This window comes from Pteropus alecto, unplaced genomic scaffold (assembly GCF_000325575.1).
Source record: "Pteropus alecto unplaced genomic scaffold, ASM32557v1 scaffold5054, whole genome shotgun sequence".
In the NCBI taxonomy this organism is placed as follows: domain Eukaryota; kingdom Metazoa; phylum Chordata; class Mammalia; order Chiroptera; family Pteropodidae; genus Pteropus; species Pteropus alecto.
This window is the reverse complement of record NW_006436047.1, coordinates 1,170-9,764: the sequence shown is the minus strand read 5'-3', so window position 1 is coordinate 9,764 and position 8,595 is coordinate 1,170. Positions and strand designations below refer to the sequence as shown.

At 38.8% G+C, this 8,595-nt stretch overlaps 1 long non-coding RNA gene across 7 annotated transcripts in view; it reads right to left on the bottom strand.

Moving 5' to 3' along the window:
• LOC107195266 overlaps positions 1–8,595 on the bottom strand; it is an 18,680-nt gene that overhangs the window by 9,093 nt on the left and 992 nt on the right. For 3 of the 7 annotated variants that reach the window (XR_003046256.1, XR_003046257.1, XR_003046255.1), the window contains exons 1-7: positions 8,431–8,461; positions 6,769–6,825; positions 6,460–6,657; positions 6,133–6,346; positions 1,852–2,010; positions 1,506–1,594; positions 718–797 (exon numbers count right to left, since the gene is read on the bottom strand). This is a non-coding gene — a long non-coding RNA (uncharacterized LOC107195266). Of the gene's footprint in view, positions 1–717; positions 798–1,505; positions 1,595–1,851; positions 2,011–5,458; positions 5,574–6,132; positions 6,347–6,459; positions 6,658–6,768; positions 6,826–8,430; positions 8,462–8,595 lie in introns of those variants that run through there. The other 4 variants (XR_003046258.1, XR_003046260.1, XR_003046259.1 and 1 more) reach the window with 4 other exon arrangements.

Genomic DNA, 8,595 nt, shown 5'->3' with positions numbered 1-8,595 from the left:
AACCAAACAAAACACAAAAACAAATAAAAACAATCAAAAAATTATGGTTAATCATCCTAAGGAAAGGAATACTATATACCAATGAAAACTAACTATGGTTCCATGCAAAATATGCATGAATCTCAACATACTGCTGAGAGAAAGAAGCGAGATACACAGAAATTAAAACATACTGTATAACATTTATTTTTATTCAAAAACAAGCAAATATAATCCATGGTGTTGTAACTCAGAAGCTATTTCCTTTGGAGAGGAAAAAATGGGTAATTAAATTTGGGACATGATGGAAAAGGATAGGCAGAGAGCTACTGGTAATATTCTTTTACTTTACATGTGTGGTGATTACAATGTATGATCACTCTGATAATTCATTCAGCTATATACTTATGATTTGTGTAGCTTTCTATATGTTTTACTTAAAACGAACAGTTTACACTAAAATAAAAAGTCTTACTATTCAATACTTGTTTCCATTATGTTTTAGAGAGAATAAGGGGCAATGATATCCCCTGTTATTTTATTGACATTATTTAGAAAAATCACTCTTATCTTTTAGTAGAGAGGGGAAAATGATGTAGAAAAAATTATTAGGGGATAAACTAAGATTCTCGAATCATTCAGTCCTTTGAAAAGAATGTCAACACTGGAATCATGTGACACTAGATCACATGTGGTACTGCTTGGGTCAGTCACCCAGAAACCACATTTTCGTCATACCTGTGCCTCAGACTGTAGATCTGAACTTCTTTAATTACACTAAATGTGTCAGTAACTTCTCCATCTATGAAGACAAAAAGCTAAAGAAAGAAGACATTTATCAAGTCTCTATGAAGTTCATTTTTAAAATACCAGAATTTGCCCTTGAAAACCCAACTATTTCATTCCAGAGACTCTGCTGCCTCTTCAGACAGGCATGAGGTCCCGAATGGTCCACTGTCACTTACACCATGTTCTCACATGGTTTGTTCAGAACCCTGGCACTCCACAAAAGGACTTCCATCATCCATGAACCACAGCATGAAGCTAAGGAGAAGAATTCTATCAAACGCCTCTTGTCCTTTCCTCTTTACTACGTGATAGACAACTCATATTTCATCAACTCTACAGTGAAGCCCAGGACTATGGATTCTTGAACAGATTTTTTCCCTCTCTGTTAGCTCAGTTTCAGTTTTTATCTGTAGAGGGTGGCCCAGGATGGAAGGCCCGGGATGGCAAATGTTCCTGAGTGGTGTCAAGATTTCCATGCCCTCTAGGTCAGCCTGCACAAGCTTAACTCTCCTCTGTGCCTTGTCCATGGTACATTGAGTGTACTTCACACTACGACTGAGAAAAATGAACACATCCAGTGACACAGCTACTCAACATTGCCCAGTACTGGGTCCACTGTAAACAATCTCACATGAAATCCCCAATGCCAAAGTCAATGCTACAGTAACCTCTTTAACCAGCTAGCCCTTTTTTTAGAGTATCTTTTTGGACTCTGTATGGCTGTTCTAGAAACTTACTGAAAGAATGGCTCATAGCAAGATCCAAATCCATATACGTTGAAATAACTGCCTATAGGCAAACTCTTCTGCAGCAAAATCAGTGCTTCCTGGAGGAAGAGAATATGAGGAGACAGTAAGAGGGTCCTCTCAGACACACAGCCCCTGCCAATCTGACTCTTGAGGGCATGGGCCTTTACCCTTTTCGTGCTTCGAGGCCTTTATTTCCACTGCAGGCCTTGGAGTGGTCATGTCAGCTTTAGCTCAGATAGAAACAGACCCAAATTTCCAGAAGGACCTATTTTAAACCCTGAGATTCATCCCTACTCAAAGATGTGACAGAAAAAAAGAAAAGAACTAGTTTTACCTTGGCCGCCTCTATGCGCGGTTGAGATTTATCCTGTTTACTCATGGGGCCTTGCATAGTTCATAAGGAAGACAAATTATCCACAGGTAATTGGTGGCTGAGCTTCTGGGATGTTCAGGTAGAAACTCATCATTGAAGATGGATCTCCCATCAAACAATCTACTCGGAAAGGATAAGGACAATGTATGATGTAAATGTAAGGGAACTCAAGAAAGCATACTAAAGATGCCAAGAATCAATTGTCCTGAGTTACATAGGAAGCTGAGAAAACTCAAATCTAAAATAAAATCCTGTTTGATCGTTATATCATATCTGCTGGCAAAGGGTTTGAGGTGAATTATAAACATATAAAAGATACAGCAGCAGAACAGATAAGAAAAAAATAGAGTAGAGGTTATTAGGTATATGAGCAATAATTAAAATACTAAAATTGGATGCTAGTTTTCTAGCAGCTATACGTTAAGTTAAAATGTTCCAGCAATTGTCTGAAGAATCAAGCTAATTTATCTGCAAACACATTCTCTTCAAATCAAATCAGTGGGAAATTTATCACATGGGTCCTTGTTTAAATCTTTAATTACAGCTTTTAAAAAATGATGCTCATATGGACAATTCTCATGTTGACAATTCACAAGAGCTGAAAGTGTGTCATACACACTAAGGAAAGTCATCTGCTTTTGCTATGAAGCACCTACCAATACTCTCTAGAACAAAGAAAGAGAAGCACTGGGATGTGTGTTGAAACTCTAATAGCATCACCCAAACAGCAGCATTCAGGAGACAATGAGAGCCGGCCTATGTCACCAAGTTGTCAAAGGCATAGCTGTGATTTTGTTTTGAGGAACAATGAAAACTGATGCAGGAATTGAAATGTGAGTATTAAGATAGAGATGTAATGAGAATGGCTGGTTCATATTAACTCTAGATACACAGTTCAGAGACTATAAGAAGACATAGAATCTAATTCTAATATCCCATTTTTATAGTGATTCCAGGATTACAGGTTTAAATTCGCAGTAGCCCTGAGATTCAGTGGGACTACAGGACCGGGCTCAGCTTATTCTCTCACACATGGGATATCCCGACAATGAAATTGTTTTCAAATAAAATGGGTGAGGCTCAAGAAATAATATATCCAAAAATAACTTTTACATAACCCAGATCTCTGGATAGATGGTAGAGGAGCAGCTTTTCTTAACGGGTAAGGTAGACTCCTTTCCATCCTGAGAGACAGCTGGGTATAGTGGGACTGTCACTGTACTGATATGTCAGAAAGGTCACCATGAGCATGAAATGAGCTGACATATCTGAACTACTTAGAACAATGCCAGACATACAATAAACACTACAAATGTGTTATTTACTGTAATTCTTTTGGCTTGACTCTAATTATTTTCACTTCCACAAGTTTCTGCTCCCTCATTTTTAAATGAGGGATTTCGAGCCCTGGCTCTTCTGCTTGCTAGCTTCAGGTTCCTCATCTTAAAAATCAAGGTAATTAATATCCATTTCAAGATTATTGTAAGGATAGTGACATAATACACTTAAGAAACTCAACCTAGGGCTCAACTCAAATTAAGTTCTTAATAATTTTGTAAACTTATACATTGTTTTTATACAATTATTTATATTAAATTACAAATAAATATATATTTTAAAATCATGTTCTTAATACGGTAAGTACAGTCTAACTTTTATTAAATTTTTTATTAAATTTTTTTGGGTGACACTGGCTGATAAAATTACATAGGTTTCAAGTATACACTTCAATAATACGTGATATACATATTGTATTATGTGTTCGCCACCTAAAGTTCTAACATTCTAAGTTTTAAAAAATCTATTTTGCATTTTTCAGCATGTAGTGGTATATTTCATCTGGCAGAACTCTAAATGGTTTTAGTGAGCCAAGCTGCCAGTTGTCATTTACTTCTTTGTATAAATGAGAACAGCAAGTCACCTTCACCAAATATATGATCTGGAAAGCAAGATGTGAGCAGCCCTGCTGGGGGGTATTCACGAAACTCATAAAGGCTGCTCCCGCTGTCCCACGACGGCCTGCAGAGCTGCTCACAGTGAACAGATGAGGAAATCTGCACAGGGGCCAGCAGAACGTCCCAGAAGGAAAGGGACTAAGACCTCAATCCTTATCTTTTAAAAGCCAACATTTTAAAACTTCCTCTGGTGGATTAAAATAATCCTGACGAAAAACCAGGTCACTGTTGTGGGAGTATTTCATGGGCATCCAAGGAGAAACTCACCAAAAGGGAAGGATGGAACCAGGTTACTAAGGTACAAAGACAGAGCACAGAGCTTCACGGAAGAGGGGCTGAAGCAAACCTGGCTGAACTTGGGAGCCTCTCTCACAGATTTAGCATGGGCAGTTTGCCCTGAGGGGGGAAAAACAGTTGAACAAGTAAGGGCAAACTAAAAAGTTCCAATTCGTGACCTGGAGTATGACGCTATCCTGGCCAAACGTTAACAATGAAAGAGAAAGATGGGCTACTGAAGACCAGCTACAGGGAACTCTTTTTATAGTAGTTGCAGTTAGAGAAATAAGAGCCTAACCCAGGATATGGCATTTGACTATGATGGCTGTGACAGTTATACAACGAGGTGAAAATACTTAGGGCAATAGAACTATATAATTAGTTATAAAAAAGACAAAAAGAAAAAAAGAAAAAAAAAAAGAACTCCAAGTGAGCTTACATGCTGATGTGAAAAATCAATCAAAAAAAGTTATTTATTAGATTAAAAAATAAATTAGTAAAGTTAGTCTTAATCTAATCACAATTACTACTTGTATATTTTCTGTGGTTTTAAATGTTTTTTTCTTAATGTATAGGTTATTTTCTTATAATAATCTGTCTTTATAACCTACTTTTCTTTTACTTAACATTCTCTGGAAGACCTTTTTTCCATATTATTTTAATCTGTTAATATACATCATTCAGTAGATATAACTAATCAAGCATACCCAGCATAGTTAATTTAGCTACTGTAAGACATTTTGATTGCTTATTAATCTTTGATATTGCTAAAATGGCAGAAGACATCAGTGCATAATTTTACCTATATTTAGATTTACTTCCTTAGGTAAGATTGTCAAAATTGGAATTACCAAAATGAACATTTGACACATATGGCCACAATTTCTTCTCAAAAGTTTGATCCAAATAAATTATTTTGCTTCGAGAAATCTATGAGAGTGCCAAATTCACTTTTTAAAGCACGAGGCATTATCAGATTTAGAAAACTGATAATTTGAAAAGTGAAAATGTCACATCGTTATTTTTATTTTATTTTTATTTGCTCTCGTAGAGACTGATTTGTCACATATGTTATTAAATTAGCTGTGTTTCATCTTATGAATTATTTGTTCATATCCATTGTCCAGTTATCTACTGATTCACTTAAATTCGCCTGTAATACATATAGTCACATGATATTCCTTGACCTGAACTATTTTTGCATGCCATAGTGTAAGCTATTTCCGTTTTTTTACCCACTACCGGATATAAGGAAAGAAAAGTGAGAGTAATTTGAGCATAACTCCAAGATAGGAGTTACCCCTTAGGAGATAATTACAAAGGGAGAAAGAAAATACCAGTGTCTTTTGTAGGTTTTCCCATCTCCACAGCTGCATTGGGGGTATGCAGCTCACTGTAGTAAATCAGGAGTTCCATATCGTGATCAAATCTGTGTCCAGCAGCCAAGGAAATCTGAGTTAGAAACAAGCAAAGAAGCCATGCTAGCACTATCGCTGCTTGCTGCTTGGGGCTGAGGTCAGAGCTGAGGGCTATGGCTTCTTCCACGAGTAGGCATAATAATCAGGGGCAGGGGTGAAATGGAGAGGAGGCTCTGGAGATTGCAAGGAGATAAAAGAGGAGCAGAGTGGGACTCCCTCTAGGTTCATAGGTAAAAGTATGGAACATTTAGGGAAGACTGAGTGAAGAACAAGATCAGGATCCAAGAATAGGGGTGCTGGCAATAAAAGGGTTCTCTTATTGATTACCAGAACAGCTGTCTTATCATCTCCAAGGTACTCAGTGGGACTCAAGGGACAATTGCTATGCTGGGAACTGATGGTGGCAACCATGCTGAGTGTGTGGGGCAGGTCCTCCAAAGGGATGATAGGAGTCAACTGTCCTTGGGCCATCCTACAAAATGTTGCCTGAGTTATATTTTCTCTTCCCATACTTTTTAGCACCCCTAATATCTTGAGTAGATTTCCCCAATTGTGTTCCCCACCACCAGTACTCAAAGAGAGCAGATACTCACCAGATAGTTGATACCAAGGATTTAGGATGGCTGGGAGCACATAGTTCAAAGCCTCATCTGCTTCCAGGGGCAGCTCCTGCACATACTTCAGGGTGAGTGCTGCCTTTGAGCCAGGATAGAGGTTCTCCACATTACAGCAGATGTCCCTGGAGCACTTATCCTCCTTGAAAGCCTGACTGATTTTTCCCTCCAAATACTTTTAGGAAAATAGTGGCTAGATGGGAGTGGGGAAAAAGCATTCAACATCAGCCTATTTTTGTAAAGTTGCATTTTTCTAGAGATCCTAATGGGGAGATAAAAAGGAGACAAAGTACTCATCCCTGGTACCTTCATCTTGTCCTGTATTCTGCCATTTTTTCCCATCTACCATGGCCTCAAAGTCATAGACAGCTGAGTCTTCATCCACGGGAAATACAAAGAAGACCTCCAAAGGAACTTTCTCTTTATTTTCATAGTTTAAGGTAACAGACACGCCAGCCACACACTCACAAATGGACAAGTTCACAGAGCTGCTCTTCAGTGGCACTGTGGACAGACCAGAGTTTGAGATTAACTAGTAGAATGCTTCCTGCAGGCTAGGCATTGCGCTAGGTGCCAAAGATACAATGGTGAGTGAGAGTCACAAATCAGGCTTACCTGGCTCCTCTTGGTGGGTTAGTAGACCATAAGGCACACTATGGCGACACAGAGCTACTGTGGAAAAGACGTGTAAACAGAGTGACATGTTTGGCATGCATTTGTTATTCAAATACCAATATATATATAATGCCAGAGAGATGCACATAAATATATTCAGAGGGTTAATGATGGAGCTAGGAAAGAGAAAGAAGCTGAAAAGAATGAGACAAAGGTGCCAATAGTTAGGTTCCTTCTAAATCCCTGACCTAAATCACTAAGTAGCTACTGAACAGGAAATCTCTGAACACCCTAAGGCTGGTTCAAACACGAGCTCCACTTCTTCAAAAGTGAATTTAATATACCATTTCTTAGGTATAGTCAATAAGTATAATTAACTTAACTCCTCTGAACCTCAGTATTCTTTCTAAAATGAAAACCATACCTATATATCATATATGTATACATGAATTAATAAATATATTTATTAATTCCCTGGAATGGTGCCTGGTCTATGGAAAGCATTTATTCAATGATGACAGACACTAGTGTTGTTCTTGATATTGTTGTTAACTGTTGTTAAAGAGAGCTTGGCTGATATTTTGGATCATGCTCTTCAGAGACCTGCACATAAGAAGCTGCTTGATCCAAAAGAGACCCCTGCAACTTAGATCATTTACCTTGTGACTTTTGCTTTGAAACCACTGTTTGTTTTCTCTGTCTAAGATATTCATATGTCATATATGTAACATGTATTCTATTTTAAATCAGGCCATCCTAAACATATCTTCCAAATTTTATCTTAGACAACCATTTCATGTGGTATAGCAACAAAGGGATATGCTTATGTACCTAGATTATGATTTACATTATGATTCATTGGCTCTAATACCACTGGAAGCTGCCCTCTAACCATTCTGAACTGAGTCATCTGTGAGCTTGCCTCTCATTGTTCTGTCAAAGGGTGACCTGAGCTGCAATCTCCAGCACCAATAAGGGAGATTTTCACTGAAAATACACTTTAAGGAGCTAGAATGGAATTTTTTGGTACACAAAGAAAGCTGAAGTAAAATTAAGCTAATGTGCTTATCCGGACTCCCAGAGGCAAAAGAGTTACTGGGAACCCCAACCACCACTCAGGAACCTGCAGGAAAAACATGTAGGTCCTTGAGAAAGGCAATTTTCCTTCTGAGAACAGCTCCCCTCTCAAGGATTCTGAGGCTTTGTCAGGACTATTTATAGGCCCTCCGTGCTCATCCCAATCACCATGTAAAACATCACAGGCCACCCCGATCCAGAGCAATGGCCATGTTTGCTCATCTATCTGATAGCCTGGTGTTTCTTATACACCATGCCCCTCCCCCACAAATCAGCACCAATAAATCAGGCTTTTTGTTTCGTGTCTGTTTTCCTTTTGAGGAAATGGATAAAAACCGACTGTGGCAAAATGGCTCACATCAAGTAAAAACACAGAGGGCAATCGTGGCTGTGGGGAGAGGAGTGGCTGCTCAGGAAAAGGGTTTCCACGCAGACACTTGATGGAGTAAGTTCTCTGGTAAAACAGGTTGGAGCTGGGGAAGGGCAGCAGGGAGCTTAAAGCAGGAGAAGGACAAAGGACACAGAAATACAACAGCTGAAGAAACTGTGTCAGGGAACCAAATCTTCAAGGTCTGCAGTACTCACCAAGGCTGGCTTTCAGGTGAAGAGACAGAAGTAGAGGGTGAGCGTCTCCTACAAAGAAACAGGCTTCTTTCCCGATTCTAACCCGAGAACAAATCCCTTATTGAGAGACGTTTGCACCTCTTCCCCACCCTCCCCAGGACAAATTAGGCTGGGTCGGCATACGTT